General features: G+C 35.4%; 1 protein-coding gene across 15 annotated transcripts in view; it reads right to left on the minus strand.

Moving 5' to 3' along the window:
- LOC127958845 (autism susceptibility gene 2 protein homolog) overlaps positions 1 to 21508 on the minus strand; it is a 249998-nt gene that overhangs the window by 149343 nt on the left and 79147 nt on the right. The gene's annotated exons all lie outside the window — the stretch shown is intronic.

Consider the following 21508-nt stretch of genomic DNA (forward strand, 5'->3'; position numbering starts at 1 on the left):
GAATTTTATTTGTGCAGATTCTCCAGTACAAGGTTGTTTGCAAAAGTTTAGTCGTAAAAGCTGATAACATTGCTTTTTAACAGTTAACATTTAAAGCTTTACAAACATGTTATGTGATCAGTTTGTCGTTTACCAGTTCATAATTCAGGCTTGCAGCCTAATTATGACTGAATGAGAGAGGTAAATGTTTGAGTATATTTAAAATGCACTTCTTTTCTAAGTATTCACTGCTCTTTTTCACACAGCAGGTTTTTTGTGTGTGTCCCAATTTTTTTTTTTTCTGGACAACCTTCTGATGGATTTTACTTTAAATTGTGAGTTCCATTCAGGTTTCATGCCATTGGCACTTTTTTTCGAAGGATTGTTTACAATTTCACAGCATAAGCTATAAAGCTTTTTCCCAGTAAATAATAAAATACAATGCACTGCAATTTTATTCTGTTTTATCCTTATACTTCGTGAAAATATGTTCTCAAAGATTCCTTAAGCTTTGTTTGGGATGTTAAACTACTTTAGGAGCTCTAAGGACTGCCATGGTGAAAACAATATTTGAAATCTCCTTGTGAATTTTGCTAGAGTATGGGTCAGTGTTTTGATTGCAGAAGAGTTCGACAAAGGATTACTAACATAATAAAACAACTCCAGGTATATTTTTGATGAGGATATGACAATGCAAAATGGTTAAAATCTCTTAAAAATCTATGCTGAATGATAAAGACCCTTTATTAATAATTTACTTGGGGAAAAAATGGAAAAAACTAAAATATAAGTACATAATCCGATTAATCGATTAATCGTAAAAATAATCGACAGATTCATCGATTATCAAAATAATCGTTAGTTGCAGCCCTAGATGCTAATGAAACATTTCAGATGCTTTTATATACACATCTAAATTCATAAACATTGATATTTATCAGCATACTTTGGGCAAACATTGCATTGGCATTTGAGCAAGAGGTTTTTTTGACAACAAATGAGAGATGTCTAAATACTTTCATAAACTTTAGTGTTCAATCTGTTATTATTGGTATCTGTAGTCATCTAGTGCAGAACTGAATCTGATGGCGTTTTATTTTTTACATGCAGCATGCAACCCTACATTTTTCTTTCGGAGCCGTCTCGCCAGCAACTTGCATGGACAATATTTAAGTCTTTTTCTATGCCATTTTAAAAATGCAAACCATTTTTTAGATAGCAATGTAAAGATAGCATAGATAGACATTTGCATGTGGCACTTCTGATCCTGTCAGAATGGAAATTGAAACTCAGTCACCAAACTTCCTAAAGAGCACAGCGGTCTCAGAGCATCTTTTAAACATAGAGGAGGGGTGTTTCGCCTTTTCACTCCCTCTCTCTCATGTGTGATAGTATCAGGCCAAACTGCTATCAGCGTGTGGGAACAAGACTATGTGCCTATCGCCTCATCTTGTGGTGGGACGTTTTTCACTCGGAGGGGGGCGGTTGGTTTCAGACGAGGCGAGAAACTACACACAGATGTCAATACTGCAAACCCACAGTGGAAACTGTTTTTTTTTTTTTTTTTCGTTTCTGTTTTGTTGTTCTCTGATCGGATCAGTTTAAGTCTCCCTCTCTCACATGCGTTTAATCTGTGATTGTGAGATTGATTCACTATATAGTGAAAAGGGAAGTTATTTCTGTGTGTAAAAAGCATATCGGTTCTTTCATTCTAAAAAAAAATAATAATAATCTGTGTGACATCAGTAAACTACCGTTCTGACTCGTTCAATAGTTAACGCAAGCATGCAAAGCTAGAAAACAAACGGATGTTAAAGGCACAGTTCATCAGGAGCAAACAAATTGGTCATCCAATTGTTATTCCAAGCCCATATGACTTTATTTCTTCAGTAGAACATTTTTGAGAAACGTTTCAATGATTTTTGTTCATAAGAAGCCAATTAAATGGTTTAAAACAACACTGTATGCTGTAAGCGCACAATAAAACGCTGAGAAACGCTTCAATGTTTGTTTTACACAGAAAAACGGAAATCAGACAGGTTTGGAACAGCACGAGGGTGAGTAAATGACAGAATTGTAATTTTTGGGAGCACACATTAACTACATTTCCAATGCAATGCACCAATGCAAAGCACGATTTCTTTTTATTAGGATACGTAAATGTACTTGGCCATCTCGAGAGAGAGACATGGCCTCTGGTCCTGCAGATTTTTTCGTGCTCTTGTTCTCAGTCTGTCTCTGTCATGCCGATAGCCTCCTTCCAGATGCATTAGTTTGACCGGCCGCAGAGGGCCTGAACACTTCCATCAGTACTGTCATAGGCACTTTAGCGTGACGAGCCATGCAGCAGTCCCCCTGGCCTCGATAATGCGTGTTAGTGCCAGAAGAGGGATCGACTTTGCCACAACCAACTCCAGAACAGATGTGAGACATTGGAGGGACACAGGGCTTTTGTTTTTGGTGAGCTAGCATTTCAGATTTAATTTTAGAAGTCTCAGTGCTGTGAGAACGTCAGGGCCTTTCAAAGCCTTGAAAAATAATACAAGATCTAATGAGGAACAACAACAAGTGCAACCACAACAGACATCTTACAAGTGACTCAAAATAATCAGCTGAGCATCACATTTCCTTGGTTAACACTGAAGGTCGAACTGCATGTATAAACCAAAGCATTAAAGTAACAGTTCACCCTCAAAATAAAATTATGTATACAATCTCATGTCAACCCAAACCTGTACGAGTTTTGTGATTTCAGTCATTCATCCAGGCAATAACAATAAATGAGAACGAGCACAATGCTTCTATGAATGGAGCTCTAAAACGCATTAAAATCTCGCTGAAAGATAAGCAGCAGAAGATTATTTCTTATTATGACATGCATTAAAAAAAAAAAAAAGCAGATATGAATGCAAACTCAGTCCATTGAAAGAGTAGCCCATTTTAAGGGCAAGGTTTACGTGGATAAAAGATTGGAGCAGTCTGTAATTTCACAGGAAGATAGAGTTATAACAGTTTGATTAAAGATTACAAGGTCAAAACACGGATAAATCAATCACAATCAGTGAGACACGATCATAGCTTTTAGTAACATTTCTCTTTTTTTATATTATTAATTTAAATGTTACAATTTTAGTAATGTTGCAGTTTTGTTTTATATAATTTAAAATTAAAACTGCCCAGTTTAAAATTAAAATTAAAATAAATTAAAATAAATTAAAATGACAAATGTTGCTGAAAATACAGTTTAAGTACAATAAAAATAGAACTTAATAATTTTAATGTTAATTATGTAATGTAAAATAAAATGCAGATGTCAATCATTTAAAAAAAAAAAAAGAAAAAAAAAATGCAGACTTCCAATGCATTTTGAAAAATGCCACTTATCAACAAGTTTGCTGAACTGTCTTTTGAAAAGCAATATGGAAACATAACAACACATTTGGCATCTCAATGTCACCATACAGTCGGGTGTTAGTAGTTTCGCTCGCATAGCAATCTTCAAAACAGTTCAAAGTGTTTTTATCAGCACATCTGACGTATAGACAGAAACGCCCATGGTGTGACAGTCTAGAATCTAGACGGCATGTTTTGGAGCGATCACATTTTGTGATGTCTGCCTATACCAGCCTATACCAGACTAAATAAAAGTGTATCTGTAAAACACACTTGAAATGTTTTGAGAGCTATTATGCGTGATCTATTATTTAGTGAGAAGTGAATTCTTTTGATGCTGTTGAACTTTGAGGTGAAATGTGTAGTCGGTCCAGATGAAATACAAAAATAATGACTGTTTTCAAACCGGTTTTCGGAAAACTTGGCCTCCTGCTGGAAGATTCTGGTGAAATAACTTTGTGTGAGCGCTTGTTCAAAGCATGGTTTAAAAAAAAAAAAAAAAAAAAAAAAAATATGGTGACATTACATCTCAGGATATTCCCTATTTATCTTTGTCACTATGTCAGGATTTAACTTTTCTGAAACCTGGGCTGCGTCCAGAATTGGTTACTCTCAGATTCACTTTTTTTCTTTGATAATCAATTACTTTGCAACCATCAAAAGATTGTTTTATATAGTTTAAACGCAATCCAGACGTACTACATCTGTCATGCTGTAACTATCATGTGAACATGTGAACAGTTGCATCGCTTCACAGTCATTCATAGGTAATAAAGTGTATCAGATATGCACTTAAGAATCTCACTGGAAGTTGTAAATCAAGCTTTTTTTTTGTGTTCCTATTTTGAAAAATAATAAAACGACAACAACAACAAAAAAAGTTAATTTGGAAATTCCTATGTTTTTGCCTTCTATATAGTAAGGAAGTATGCAGTTTTAGATGTAGCTGTGAAAATATGCTAAACTGTGCTAGCCTAGCAATAGCTGTTAACATGAATGGGAACGCTAACAGCATTCTCCAGACCTCTTTAAGGGAGGCGAGAAGCTCAAAAGAGCAACTTTTCTGCATATTAAGCACATTAAAGTATTTTAACACCAAAAAGACATTACACACCTCAGCTTTAACAAGTGTGGACTGCCATTTGTGGCAGCATCATGCAACAACGCCAACATTTGTCTAACTGCAATTTTATTTACAGTGCAAGGAGCAAAACACTTTGAGGGAGAGAAAAACAACAAAACTGTCTCAGTCCCTTAAGTACAATTCTCGACCTCACTCTCCCTAGAGAAAGCAATAGAAACATTCTCTCTGCTCTGGAAACAAATGCTCTGTTTTGATTTCTGCAGCCTTGAATGGATGGAGATAAAAGCAGAGACCATCTGTCTGGTTGGCGGAGCGGCTCTGGGAATTGATCACAGTGAGTTACAGTAAATGCATTTGCATTCTCGCCGCGCTAAACTCCTTTATTATCCCCACGATGACTCGCTCTTCCAGCTGAGCCCTTCGGTAACAGGGTGACAAAACACCTAGTGGGTAAACACCTTTAAAAGGATTTGACGCACTATAATGGAAAAAACGCTTCTGTTTTGTTATGGCCTTTCACTTTCTGTTTGGTTTGAGGAAGAGTAAAGAATTGTTGTTGTGCACAATCAGATAAAGGCAGATGTGTATAGGAGAGAATATATACAGGGGACAAAAGATGCTGCGCTAGCAACTGCACTGAAGAAAACTGTACCTTTGAAAGTAAATGAGGAAAAAGAAAACCGCTTTGCTGTACTTGCAGTCTGAGCTCTAAGTTTTCACGAAAGATTACAGAAACCCGAAAACAGATCGTTACTGAACATGGTAAGGACCATCAGTCCCATGCAAAACTAATAAAGTTAAGATAATACATTTAGACAAAACATTATTTTCAACAAAATTAAAGCACCAGCCAATCTGTGGATCCATACCAGCCAATGACGTGTATGGAATCTGTTTGTTTAACCAATGGAGAATGGTTTGATAACAATCATTATTTTCTCAATTCTGTTCTATAATTGTAATGCATTATTTTGGTCAAAAAACAATTTTTTTCATCCACACCAGCCAATAGTGTGCATTTGGGGCTGGGCTATCTATTTGTTAAAACAGGTGTTCAAAACTATTTAAAGGGGTCATTTGATGCAATTTAACATTTTCACGGAGTGTTACAAGTTGTTCAGGCATATATGAGATCCATAAAGTGGCAAAGACTCAAACCCAAAGAGATACTGTTTCTAAAAAGTTAAGACTCATTCATTCCTTCCTAAAGCACCTCATTCAAACACGCCCCCATTAGCAATGTCATATGTCCCCTTTAAAAAACAAGAATTATTTTGTCATTTCGGTTCTTTGACACTAGTGGCACAGAGACGATCCACTTCTGCTGTAAATTAATGCAGCTCTTTCATCTGAGCCAGCCAATACTGTGTGTTTTGGGCAGTGCTATCCATTTGATCAACCAATGGCGGTGTTCAAAAACTGTCTGAAAACAATCATTATTTTTGATGCAAGTATCACAGAAGCTACAACCCGCAAAAATGCACCGAGAGAGAGAGAGAGAGAGAGAGAAACAAAAAAACAACAACAGTTATTGCCCATCTCACTTATGCATCCCCTTGGAATGAGCTAGATTTAACCTTGAAGAATAATGAGATCTGACGTGCTTAAATGTTAGCATTCTTAAATCACCAGGAAGTGCCTCGGCGGAGCCCATAATCACTGTGCCAAATTGCTATGCTCGCTAATTTCATTTCTCCCTCCGCATTCACTGGCAGTTAGACTCCATTACTCAACAACAGCCATTTAATGCTCCCAGGTCCCAGAGGTGTTACATTAAAATGTAATAACTTGCAATGTAAATGAAAACAAAAACCATTATTTTTCCTCTCCCATCTCCTCCTACCCCTCTCTCTCTCTCTGTAGGGGGAGTTGGAATCTAATTCTCAGCCCATCTGCTGGTGTAATGAAGCCAGGATGCTCTGGTATTGACTCAGAGCATGGCGAAACACCTGATTGGCCCTCCCGGGGTATTCTGTGACACCGGGCCAGTAGTAATTGGAGACCCATAACTCCGTTATGTACGGACTATCAATTTCCAAATTGGTCAGGTTGCATTTGCAGCACTCTTTGATGAGGTGATCTCTCCAGAGTCGTCAAACTGGAACGCGTTTTGAAAAGTCAGGTAAGAGGTGCTTAGGCCAGGTTTAACCTCTATATTGAGGGCCCTCCCTCTGAGAGGAGCAGCTTTAGCTACTGGAGTCCTGCTGCATAGCGGGCTTCATTATGATCGGAGCACTTCCGCACAGGGAGGAACCTCAGATTGTATTAATAACACAGCAGGGGGCAGTTAGTCTGGTAACTGAGCTGCGAAAAACCATGTGGACACACTGGTATGTACATTCTGTTAAACTGATAAATCAGGCAAATGCCAAAATATATATTAGTTTAATTAGTTTTAATGTTACTAATACTAATGCATTTAAAGTCAGTATGAGGGCAAGTTGCATCAGTGTTTCCAGTGTCCAAGTGAAACGGCTTCTCAAACAAGGAAAAACCTGCATAATTAAATACAAATTAATTCTGTTAATTCATGATGACTTTTGCATTCATGACAGCTAGTTAAATCAATTTATATGCATATATATATGCATTCAGGCTTACATTTTTTAACCAACATGTGTTCACTGGGAATCAAACCCACAACCTTTTGCGCTGCTGATGCAATGTTCTACCACTGAGACACAGGCATATATTTTTGATTATGTTTTCATATTTCATGAATTTTTGTTTTGTTTACCTAATAAAAATAACCCAACTGCTGTTTGATTAATTGGAATGCACAATGAAAAAAAACATGATTTTTGAAAATTGCAAAAAAAAAGTAGCTATATAGTTAAAAAAAAGTTAATTCATATCTTAATGAATATAGTTTGAATATCAATCATTTAGCTGTGCCACACATGCAGCGGGGGGCTTAGAGTTTCAGTAACATGCTAATTGACTAAGAGACTGAATTTTGATGCAGAAAATTGTGTTTAAAAATACGTTGATATTGTTTATATTGTTTATATTCAAATTAAACTTTCTTTCTCCTTTGACGTATTCAAACTACAACTCATTTCTGTCCTTTAGTGTGACACAATGTCCTATGGTTTGACACACAAAAGAACCACAGATTTGTTTCTATCTCAAAACATCCTAAAAACAACAACAACAACACTGAGCATTGGAAAAGAAGGGATTACAAATATCACTCAACTTGTTATTTGATATTCAAAAATGGTATAATTTTCAGCAGTTTTGAATGGATAACAGCAAAGTTTGTTGTTGTCAAAGGTTTTTTTTTTTATTGTCCAAAAGTAATGGGGAAAAATGAGGTGAATTATAATTTCACTATAATTATAATGCTATATAAGTATCTAACAATGACCATAAAAACACACACCGCTCTCATGCTATTTGTATATTAAGACATTTTTTTTTTTTTTTTTTTTTTTTTTTGGTTCTGTCACACAAATTTATGGTACAGTATATATACAGAATATATACAATGGATTTTATATATATATATATATATATATATATATATATATATATATATATAAATGCTTAATTATATAAGTAGTAGGGACCTATGGATAAATAAGAGTGGGGCCTATGGAAGGCCTTTAAAAATATACACACAAGATTCCAAGATTCTAAAAATATTTAAGAACATGTCTGTCAGGTTCACCAACTACTGTCAAAAACAAAAAAAGGCCGTACACCAAATACTCTGACATTCATTATCTTATATTACAGTCTACACAAACACGCACAAGCTAACAATAAGTTTAAATCGAATACCACCGCTCAACACAAATAACTTTAATAAGTGTCTAAAACCGGTCTGCTTCTGGGACAAGCCTGTGTAACCATTCAATTTCTGCAACAAGGACATGATAACCTCCTTTTCCGTAAACACTCAAACGCCTCCGCAATCTAAGAGATCTAGCGGGCATGGAAGAAATGCACGTATACAGAGAGCAGTCTGGGACACGACGGTGGAGCTCAAACTGAGTATAGGAGGTTTGTGCACAGACGCCTAAAGAGCAGATAAACATGCTCGTTTTGCTACAGGAAATCTGGGTTGTACCTGCTGGGGTGCAACTGTTAGCCTGAAGCAAGCCGCAGAGGAGGTGAGGTGAGAGAGAACAGCGCTAGTGTTAAAACCACAAAAACTACTGCTTGTGTTTAATCTTTTCTTTCTCTGGCCTTCCTCTCACTTTCTCTTTCTGTCTTTTTCCATGTCACGCTCGAGCTCGTTTTGAGCGGCCAGTGCATAAATTCACTGGTGACTACCTTTAACGCTTGAGTGGGTAGAGTGTGATCTTACAGCTCACGCATGACACACAGTGAAACTAAGGTGGTGAAGAGGAAGCAACTGACATTCAAAATACAACATAAGAGAACACACGGCTTACAGATTTAAGACTTTCAGAACCGTGCAAATGTTTGAGTGCAACTCTTTATTCTTTATTAAACACTAACATTCAAATGTAAGATTTGTTTTCATGTTTTCAGAAGGCTCTTAATGTCACCAGGGTTGTATTTATTTAGTCAAATATACAGTAAAACAGTAATATTGTGGATTGTATCGCTATTTAAAACAACCGTTTTATATTTTAGACTTTTCAGCATCGTTACTCTTCAGTGTCACATGATCCTGCAGAAGTCATTCTCATGTGCTGATTGGGTCATCAAGACATTTTTAAATAATAATAATAAAATAGCTGCTTAATATTTTTGTGTAAACCATAATGCATTTTGTTGAGCAATCTTTGATGAATAGGAAGTTCAAAAATGTCTAAAATAAAATAATTTGTGGCATCATAAATGTCTTTATTTAGATGTTTGATTTAATGCATCTTTGCTTAATAAAAGTATCAATTTCTTAAAAAAATAATAATAATAAAGTTAGCAAAATTATGTCAAAAACGACAAAAACAATATTTAAATATTATATATATATATATATATATATATATATATATATAAAAAAAAGTATATGTAGAGTTTTTTTTTACAAAAAAATAAAAAAGAAATCATGTTTTTTATGTTATGTTTTTATTCTGTTTTATTGTGGTAGTTAGCTGTTTTTTAGCATAATCAAAATAACGCAAATGTAATCTGATTGAGATTAATTGGGATTAATTAAAAAAACATGATTCCTGAGAATTGTTAAAAACAGAGTTATCTGAAAAACAAACAAATAAATAAAATGGCTGATTAAATTCACCGTCCCTCCCTGTAGCCCTGACAAAAGGCAAGAGGCAGAGCTCCGTTCTCGCCTTCAGGAGAGACGCCATGTTGAAACCCACTAGAGCTATAAAAGAAACATTTTAGCTTGTGTGTAAGAGCCGTATCGCTCCGAGCGCTGCTTAATTTCTGCCTTTGTTTGGGTGGCAGGGAGGCTCTCAGGGTTCTGTAAGGCCTGCGGGTCTTTTGTCTCACAGTAGAGGAGGTCTGTTCAATGCCTGAAGCATTTTTGTTCAGAGAAAGCTTTTGTTCCGCCCCTCATGCTGAGATTTGGCAATGGGTCTCAGGCTGAAACACAACCCAGACAGCAGCACAGGTATTTCCTCTGAGATGGTGAAACAAACTAGCGTGCTAAACACAGCCTGAGATCACAAGAAAAGAACAGAGATGCCGCAAAGGAACACAGAATAAAATAAGTGCATCTTTGCAGCTTACAAATGTTTCTTATGATAAAAACAACAACAGATTTGTACAAATTCAGGGGTACTCACCCATTCAAAACTCAACGTTACAAGGCTAAGGGTCCGAATGGTTGCTAGAACATTGATATGAGGTTAATAAGATGTTCCCAGAACTAGTTGCTAAGGTGTTTACGTATTGGCCCAAGTAAAAAGATGCCACCCTCAGAAAACATGGCCTCTAAGACAGTGGTTCTCGACCTTTGACCTTTGCATGAATGCATGAACGTAATTGTCAAAACTACTTGAAGGTCTCCCATACTGGCTAAGAATAAAATAAAAATAAAATTAAAATAAAAAATAAAATTAAAAAAATAAAAATAAAAATAAAAATTAAATTAAATTAAATTAAATTAAAAATTAAATTAAATTAAATTAAATTAAATTAAATTAAATTAAATTAAAAATAAAAATAAAAGAATTCACATACATTTTGAAAAAAAGTAAATAAATAAAGGATAATAAATGAATAAATAAAATAGAAAGGATAAATAAATAAGTTAAAAAAATAAATTGGTTTACCGAGGACCCAAACATTTTGCACACATTTTCAAACTTAACAAATATAAATAATTAAAACAATACATCTGTCCATATGCAAATAAATCCAAGTTTAGATTACTGCAGTACCTTAGCAATCACACATGAGCACTAAGAACACATCAGTATGAAATTAAACGTATAACACACATGCATACTGACGCATGTTGGATACTTTAACCCAGAACAAAAAAAGCCTAAGGATTTAGTATTAAAACACGGTCTTTGCAGCCCATATTCTACTAATGGATGAGGTTGAGTCAATGTTAAAATCATAAGAGAGTTCAATGTTAAATGGTTCTGCTCTGATAATGAGCCAGTTTTAATGTGCTGTGATTCCCTGTGGGGTGGTCAGAGAGCTGACGTGTTTCGGCGTTTAAGACACCTGAGAGAGCCGCGTTATTAACCATAGTGCTATAAATCCATGTGATTTATAGAGCTCCCTTTCCTGTGTAATCACACCGCAGTGCAGGGGAGCTCCACAGAGGGACTGCCCACAGTCGAGGAGGAAGAGGAGGAGCGAGCGAGGATGGGTGTCGAGAAGAGGTGTGAAAATGAATAGGACTGCTGAGAGGCATTTCCACTTCACTTCCAATTCAACTCTCCACCCATTTCATATCAATGAATCTGTACAACTGCAAGCTTTACAAACCTGCGAGGAGAGCGGGGTAAGCTGGGCCACATCAGTTCTCCTTGATGGAAAAGTAAAGCCAACACGAATAAATAAAAATCTGCTACCAACTGGAATAAGAAACTGTCAAAAGAGAGCCACAGAAATATTTCTCTAAAACAAATTGTCCCAGCTTGCACACAACTTCATATTAAATGTAAGCTGTCTTATGTCAAGGGCTAAGTTAAAGAAAATATAATTGAATGATGTTAAAAAAAAAAATATTAAAATGACCAATGCATCGTTTATAATAACTATTTTGCTTATATAAAGTTATCTGCTATAAGCTATCAATTTTATATGAAAACATATTTATGCAGATCTGCCATCTTAAATACATTTATCAATAAATAAAAATAATAAAAATAATAAATAAATTATCTAGATTAAAGATCATATAAACAACCATTAATAATAATAATAATAATAATAATAGTATTATGCATTGGTTCAGTAGCATAAAATGTAATGTTGCAATGCATAAATAAAAGTCCACTGGATGCATTGGATATGTTGGTATTTGTATCGCAATGAATAATGAGTAATCACAAAGAAGGTACTTAAGTGTATTTATGACTTAATGCTGTCTGTCTGAACCAATGAAACCAAAATAAATTGACTGTACCATATTGAATTACATAGCAGCATCACATTTTTCCCCCATTGCATCGTATTGCATTGAATCCCATTGTGTTGAACCGAATCCAGATCAAACCACATCGTAATCGGGGTGAATCATGTGACATCAGTAGCTGCTTCATATGTATTTTAATGTGTCATATTATTGGCTCTGCATCGAGATGCATTTTGCATCAGCCTCAGTTATAGACATGATAACATACATTTAATATGAAATCAACCAATCAATTGTGAGTACACAGTACCCCCCTATACTTCCCTACACAAGAGAACATCAAAACTTCTGTGGCTGTCCTGATAACTATGCTAATCTAGTTGGTAGATAACGGCTTTCCATAATCTACCAAAATCATCTCTATCTGCAAAAAAGGAAGTCCAGCACTGGAGCAAACTGGACAAGTGGAGAATCCCTCAGTCTCACTGCGCCGCACAGACCTTAATGAGCTTTTAATGTAGCTTCCCATTTCAGTCAGGAGACAGAGCGAGCAGCCAAACAATCAAGTGAATAAATGCCTCCACCGAGAATAATCTACAAAGGTGCTTGGCATCCCTCATCTCTCTCTCAGAATGAATTAAAACCACACTGCTCATTTTCTCTCCCACCAGATAGATGTTTGTAATTGGAGGTTTAATTTATGATCAGGTCGTCTTTGGATAATGATATCGAGCCATTGTAATTTGCTGATGCAAATGGTATTTTATAACAGTCTATAAAAAAGCTGATGCTATGCAGGCCAACAACCAAACATCCTGAGTGTTCATTACGCTCCTCATTAAGGCATTCAAGTCTCTGTTAAATGCTTTTTGAGGCAAAGGCAACATGTAATTAAGACCTGATTGAGCAACAGCACATATAACATAGCACCGCAATTTACATTTGTCGCTATTTACGCAGAGCTACAAAGACACAAGAGTCGTTGCTATTGCTGGAATGTGAGAGGGCAGCGAGTACTGACGAACAAACTGCAGGCAATAAAAAAAAAACTATTAAAACTGCTTTGGTTTAATGAATATTGTTAAAGTGGCCAATTATGCTACTGATACAAAGATGACTGAAAACAAAAGACAGGCCATTTTAAATTAGAAAATGACAGACAGAAGACATCATTACTACACTATGAAGCACGGAGCATGATAGCAATTAGTGGTCGGCTGATATGTGTTTTTTGACAGCCGATGCAGATGCCAATATCTTGGAAAGCAGGGAGGCCAATAGCCGATATGATTTTTTACAATTATTATTATTAATATTTAAGAAAACTAAAATAATTTGAGAATGGATTAAAAAAATAAAATGTAAAAGAAACATGTTTTAGATGACAAGGTATTTTTCACAAACAAATAAATATTTAATAAAAAATATAATAAGTAAACACTGTAATCAACGGGGCTCTCAGTATTCTGATAAGTTTGTGTGCACTGGGAATCATATTTTTCATATAAAGCCAGGGTAACACTCATTTTACATACAGCATACAGAGAAAATGACATGAATATGACTGGACAAATGCATAAAGTGCAGGATAATTTGAAATCACGAGTTTAAAGTTTAAAGCATTCAATTCACACGGACTGATCATCATCCAGAGAACACGTGATCATGCTGGATACACACTTCACAAGATTTCACAGCTGGATTCGACAAGGTTTGCAAGGTTTGTGAAATTAAATGTTCATAAGTCATTCAAAGATTTGTTTAAATTATATAAATGCATATTTGCTTAATGCTGACAGCAAACGAGAAAGTAATATAATGTTTACCTTTCTATTACTAATAAGCCTAATATAAAATCAATCGTTATAATACTTTCTGTATACATTAATTCCTTTGTTTAACCTTTCTATCTGATTATTAGACAGACTTCTATCCATATTAGATAGAACTGTTAACCACGACAATGAACAAGAGAGAGTGTGTGAGCACTGAGTGCACTCAGGTGCAGCCGCTCTCAAAATAAAAGTCTGGTGTGCCTTTAAAATAAAAGTTCTGTATCAAACACATCAGCCAAGCAGAAAAACTTAATGGCCGATGGCGATATTTTACAAAAATGACAAATATCAGCCAATACATCGGCCTTGGCGATATATCGGTTTACCACTAATGGCAATGCATCTTTCAGAAGGCTATTTTAAAATCAGCTGATATATTGGCCTTGGCGATATATCGGTTGACCACTAATAGCAATGCATCTTTCAGAAGGCTATTTTAAAATCAGCCGATATATCAGCCTTGGCGATATATCGGTTGACCACTAATAGCAATGCATCTTTCAGAAGGCTATTTTAAAATCAGCCGATATATCGGTTGACCACTAATAGCAATGCATTTTCAGAAGTCGATTTTAAAATCAGCCGATATATCGGCCTTGGCGATATATCAGTTGACCACTAATAGCAATGCATCTTTCAGAAGGCTATTTTAAAATCAGCCAATATATCGGCCTTGGCGATATATCGGTTGACAACTAATAGCAATGCATCTTTCGGAAAGCTATTTTAAAATCAGCCGATATATCGGCCTTAGCGATATATCGGTTGACCACTAATAGCAATGCATCTTTCAGAAGGCTATTTAAAAAATTCTAAGACTGTATGACAGATTTCACAAAAACAAAGCAGAACAATTCTATGTAACATTGATAATCATAAGAAATGTTTCTGAATTTGTAGACATTTTTAACCACCAATAATCCAATCCTGATACATCTAGCTCTTTCTATAGGAGGGTCTCTGGGTTAGTTGAGAGTCTAGGTGGGAGTGACTGGGGTCGAAAACATACTTTTACCTCTATATAGTTCAGATTGCTCCTCTAATGTAAGGATAATATGCTTTTTCACCCATTTTATTATCTGCCAGAAATCTGAACTGGTAGAGCACTGTGCAAGCAACACCAAGTTCATAAGGTCGATCCCCAAGGAAAACACAGACAGATAAATGCGAACCTTGAATGCACTTGAAGTCACTTTGAATAAAAGCAGCAGCCAAAATATACTGTAAATGTAGGAGTTTGAAAAAAATCCCTATAATACAAGCTATAATAATAATAATAGCCATGCTAGCCTTGGCAAGCACCATGAAAAATTAAATAAAGACAACAGACAATATTAATAGTATGAAAGAAAGGTGAAGAGGGTCACATCTCTTATGAAGTCTGCCGAGACTTGAAGACAGAGTGGGTTTTAATTTAAAAACAAAAAACCTAAAAAGACATTTTCGACATTCCCGCTAAATAATATCTTAATTCATAATGTCATAATGGAAAGTTGTTTTGAACCAGGCTGAAGAAACAAGCTTTTGAATATGTATTAACTAACATCTGCGAGCTGCATAATAAATCAGGCCTTGGGACAATCATTGCAGGCATATTTTCATTTGTAGAGCTTAATTCACAAAGCATGCCGGACCACGCAGCCATGAATAATTAAAGACTAAACAGCATTAAGAGCAAAAAGCTTAAACAGGAAAAGCAATTAGCAGCTAATTCCCAACACCTGAACTACGCTTACATTTCCTTTCCATTCTCTCACTTTAAGCCGACAGCAACCAGTGCGAGACAGAAAAGAGGGTCCATCTCTAGTGAAAAAGAAAAGCAATCCGAGGTGAAAATGAAGTTACCATTCATCACTGTGCTGCTTTAACGCTATGTTGTGCGGTCTGTGAAAAATATTTTCATTTCCATTGAGTCGCTGAGTCTCAGAACTGTCTTTATGTTTAGCTACTGGACTATGCAAGTGTGTGTTTCATCTCGGTCCCCATGAAGGGACCAAAAGCCTCTTTGTGTGTATGTGTGTGTGTGAGAGAGAGGCCTCGAAGCTTCTACCTTTATCTCCCCGTGTGACTGATGTGTTGAAACCCTGCTGAGGTTAACAGCACTTTTTATCTGTTGCTAGCAGCAACAGCCAGGTTTCCCCGGTGAGAGGGAAGAAACAGGACCGGGCTGTTCAGTGGGCCGCACACAGCGATAAACAAATATGGCTTTCACCCAGAAACACACCCCTCGGACAAACACACACACAAAGTATAGGATATTGTCAGAGCATCTAACCCCACCGCTTCTTGTTCAAATGCACCAGCGCACTGACACTAAGAAAATATCTCCAAACCAGTTGCTCACAACCCCTCCCAATATTTTTTTTTTTTTTTTATGATTGCAGGCCTGCATATATTTGTTCTTAAAGGTGAAAAACACTATTTTAAAAAAGCATTATTCAAAAAAAAAAAAAGCCTGATGCAAAAAATATTAATGTTTTAATATTTATATTTAAACATTATTAATATTTAATATTAATAACAAAAGCATTCATATAAGCATATATAAGGATTTTGTGTTTTGCTCCATAACTTTTTCACAGGTGAAATATGATTAAAAAACATCCTAGATTCAAATAATAACATAGTTGGGTATAATAATAATAATAATAATAATAATAATAATAATACATGAATATTATAAAATACATCATACATTTCGTAATTTTTTTTAAGGGGAAAATGCAACCAGACGCTTTCATTCTTTCGTGGTTGATGTAAAAGGTCCTGTATCCAAAGCCAGAAAGTATTTTCAATAAAAATTAATCATTCATATGGTAAAAGATAAAATTTTTAAATTTGACAAATGCAAACATTGATATTGGTTGAAATGTCTGCATCCTAAAGCTAAATCGGTTTAAAGTAAAATGATTGTAAATTACAAATTAATTTAAATGGGATTTTATTTTTAAGAGTATTCTATTAGGAACATAAAAAGAAAACTGCTTGACTGTAAGAAACGTTTTAAAAACATTGGGTTTCATTTACGGAAAAGAGCAGGCAAGAGCACGCACATCAATCTCAACTGGGTGTTCACCTAAAAAAAGCGATTATTTTGTTTTATTTATTTATGAAACAAACATACTGTAGAGCAAAAACTTGTACGTACAGTTGTTTAAGCGCAAAACTTGGAACTTATCAATACGAATGTGAGCGGTGACTATGATCAAATCTCACGTCTGGTCTCAGCTCGTGTACGAAAGTTTTTGAGTTACCTGAACTTGCGCGCAGCATAGTAAATATGGTGGCGAATTGTAGAATGACAGCATTTTATTCATTTTAATTTTCTGCCAAACTATGCTCATTAGTCGAAGAAAAACAGAAATTAAGTCTATAAAAGGAATAAAATAAATCGGCTAACACAAACAACATCAGTTCTACCGTTTGCTGACATTTCAGCCATCAATCATTAAACTAAAATGTAGTCAACCAAACAAAAGTTGCATTGTTCATTTTAAAAGGTCCACTGTAAAATCAGCGTGCAGTGCCCAAACAAACATTTTAGCACATGTGAAGGATTTTACACGGGTATCAGAGCATGAGTGAAGTATAAAGCCATGTTTTGGCTACATAATGAATAGTCAAATTACAAATATGGAAAAATGGAAACATTTGGATTCTTGTGGTATGAGACAGGATCGTGTGCCCAATGCCGTTGGAGTTTTGCTTGACATTTGTATGCTGTTAAAAAATGCCAATATAGCCTAACTTTATAGTTTAACATATCATTTTATAACTGCTTATTTTTCATTCTTGTTCAGTTCTGAATACTGTTAAATGCAAAATATTTGTTGTAGAGCGAGGGGAACTAGATAAGCCAGTATTTAATATACATTTAAATTACATAAATTAATGTAGCCTAATTGTTTGCAATTGCAAGGTAAACAGGCGCTTTTGGAGTAAGATCAGTATCTCTTTCATGAGTTTATTTCCTAATTTTTCCAATGATTTGTACGATGAGATTGGCAGCATACGAATGTCATTAGTAGATTTATGGGCACGGATCTGCGCTCGTTTCTATGTAAGATTGATAAATGAGGCCCAGTGTGTGCTACATCAATTAAAAATGTAAACAAACTAAATAAATAAAGCATAGCACATGCATAGTGTAAATGAACACATCTAAATGTTCAACAATTTACACTAATGGTAAAATTAAAGCATGACCTCTCTCCATCAGCTCTGTATGTAACAAATTCAAGACTATGATTCTGTATTCCTCAGATTCAAAACACCTTAACCCCTCTCTAATCAGTCGAAACACATCAAACCGCTCCAAAAAGAATATTTAATGCTGATAGAATCAGTCTATCCCACGTCAGAAACCAGAAAGCACTTTCTCACCAATAAATGGTGTGTAACAGAGGTTATTTTGCCTGAGGTTGCACTGCTCCCCACGTTCTCCATGTGGGTGGTGTAATAGCCGCAGGTGCTGTGATCTGAACACCAGTGGGTGTATGTTACAGAATGGAGGCGTTTGATCCATGACAAGAAGATGGGGGCCATCTTTATTTGTCATTTTGGTTCATATCCGTGTCAAGAGTCCTTTGAAGCACCCTTGTTATATGAGAATCATGCAGGTGCTCCCTAAGCACACAATTTTATATGTCATGGTTAAGTACCAACAACATTTGCAGTCGTTTCGTGCAAGACACAAGAATGACACTGGCTCTAATCTTGTGTGAACAGCGGCACACATCAATTTTCAGACTGAAAGAGATGTCAGATCGTAAAATAAAGAAATAAGTCACTTGAAGCCAAGCATTAGTGTTTTTACCAAATGTAAGAGGTGGTCTCAGGTCCCCTTGGCAGCGTGATAAAATAACAAATGGTAGTCAGTTTACACCACTAAATAAAAAGTATTTAGATAATTGCGACTTTTTCTCTCAAACTTTAGACTTTTTTCCAGAATTGCAATTGCAAGAAAAAAAGTTACAGAACTGCAACTAAAAGTCAGAAATGCAAACTCATTTATCACAATGATATCTTTATACAGTAACTTGCAACTATGAGCTTATATCTCACAATACTGAGAAAAAACTCTGAATAGTGAGTTTATATTAAATAAAAAATGCACAAATGCAAAGCAAATTATTATTATTATTATTATATTTACTGAAAAATACCACGTTTTAGCATTACTAAATGATGAGAAAACACGCAAGTTAGGTGTCTAGATAATGCATAATTTTATACATTTCATAAATTGTATGCTGCTACAGAAAATGATGGGAAATGTAGTATGGATACACACAGATCAGCTCACACATATAGTTAAATTAGTAGAACAAAAATAATAACCTAACTCTTCATCAGCAGTACACAAAATGCATGCAAACTAAATACTACAGTCCACGTTCAGAATTACAACTTACAATAATCAAAAACTATTTGTTTGCACCATAAGTCTGTAACTGACTCAGCCCGGCATAATGAAAACCCGAAGTTTCCCAAAGGTAATTAGAAATCATGTGCATTCAACTCTTAAATGCAATCATTCTGACACATGACTTGAATGCCACAATTTAATCAGAATCCTGAAAAATAAATAAATAAAGAGCTGGGAGGTAATATGGTTACATTTTGCAATAACAACAAAGACCCATGGAACATGTGGTCACATGTATTCATCTATCAATGGATTCAGTGTGGTTCATCTAAACTGAATTTAGAGTCAAAACTAGGCTTGAATAAGCCGCTGCCACTGGGGGCCGAGCTAAAAATGTTCCAGGTGGTGGCCCACTTATCCAGCCGGAAGCCTTCATCTCCCTCCATCATCCCTCCTGACATCTCTCGCTCTCTCTTTGTGCATTAGCCTTTAGCGCTTTCACTCCTAGCAGATGATTAGGAACACAACGTGAAGTGTCGGAGTGGCCCCAGGGGCTCCTGACCGTAACACAGTGCCTTGAATTCTGGAAGATAACAGACTCATGCACATAAACAGGAACATAGACACAAACGCACAGAAACTTGTGCCTGGAGCTCTTAGCGCTTTGTTAATCTCATGAGCACACACACACAGTGTGAAGGGCCAAAGGGCCCGACTACACATAACCAGATTTGATGGAACTAGTGTCAAAGTGAAACACCCCGCTACATTCTGCCTTATTCTTGACTTTCTGCGCTTCCCTCTCGGTTTTCTCTCTTTTATCTCACTCACAACATCGTGTAAAGAGGAGGACAAGGTTCGTGGCTCTTTGGTCATGTTTTCTCAGCCTAAACTGATATGACAGTCGAGGCTCACGACCGCTACAGGCCTTTTACAGAGAGGCTTTCTTTTCATTGCCATGTCGGAACATCGCCATGAGGAGACATGAGTTAAACATGCTCTATTTTTCACTGAGAAGGGGGGAAAAACAACATGACAAGTGTCTCTTGCTATCGAGAGGACATAAATCATGACAAGAATAACTAAACTAACGTAGTTTTAGAAGATCTGGTGGTATTGATGACAACCGTGATATTCAAACCATGAAATATCGACATCATGTTAATCTTGTGACGATATACATTAATATTAAACAGACTGTAAGCTGCCATTATTTTACTAGTCATGGAATGGGAAATGTTACATTAGCCTGTTAACAGTGGTTTCCTGTGTTCATATATTTACATTAAACTCTGTAAAAAGTTAAGTCGGTGGCAGCGCCAATCACTTAAGACCCGGCTATACTTCACCTTCCACGTTTCGTTCGGTCTCACACACAGCCGCCTTCGCACAACTTTCAAAGCACATGCAGATTCACGAGTTGAACACTCTTACAAGGGTAAATAAAGAACTGGTTGTTTCAATAAGTTCTGCATAGTAGTTTCTTTACTCTTTATATCAGAATCTAATGTCTTAAAAACAGTAATATTTTATGCATTTTAAGTCAGCATTGCCATCTAATCAGCCAGTTATGTTTTATATAGCCTGCATAGCACTACATCTTTATAACATGGCATTCTGAAATAGATTCAATCTTGATTTTTGTAAAATGTTGCATCTCTGGTCTCAGGTCAGCTGTGACCTGAAGAAGAACGAGTGAAAATGCACGTACCCTGTGTTTATCGGTATCCTTATGTTCATTGGGTAAAAAGAAAAACTGAATAAAGTAAAAATTAGTTTAGCGGATTCTACAGATATCGTGATATATCGATATTATGAATTCTTTTGGCCACAATTAACCATGGTGTGAAAACTCTAATATCATCTATTTCATAATGTATAGCAAACTTACAATAGAAGATCAAAAAACTATTTAGTTAATATCAATATAGACAATATAAGCAGAAGTCTAAGGAATCAACATATATATATATATATATATATATATATATATATATATATATATATATATATATATATATATATATATATATATATATATATATATATATATATATATATATATATATATATATTGTATACATTATATACATTATATATATATATATATTTTTTTTTTTTCACAAATATATTGGGCAGCACAACTGTTATCAACATTGATCATAATTAGAAATCTCTTTTTTTTTTTTTTTTGAGACACCGTGACACTGAAGATTGGAATAATGATGCTGAAAATTATCCTGGAATTAATAATATTTGACAAATATTTTACAGTATTACTATGCATGCGTGTGTTTCTGATCAAACACATGCAGTCTAATATATATATATATATAGCTAGCTAGAAATGTCAGAAAATGATTTCTTTT

Source organism: Carassius gibelio, chromosome B5, assembly GCF_023724105.1.
Source record: "Carassius gibelio isolate Cgi1373 ecotype wild population from Czech Republic chromosome B5, carGib1.2-hapl.c, whole genome shotgun sequence".
Taxonomy (NCBI): Eukaryota; Metazoa; Chordata; class Actinopteri; order Cypriniformes; family Cyprinidae; genus Carassius; species Carassius gibelio.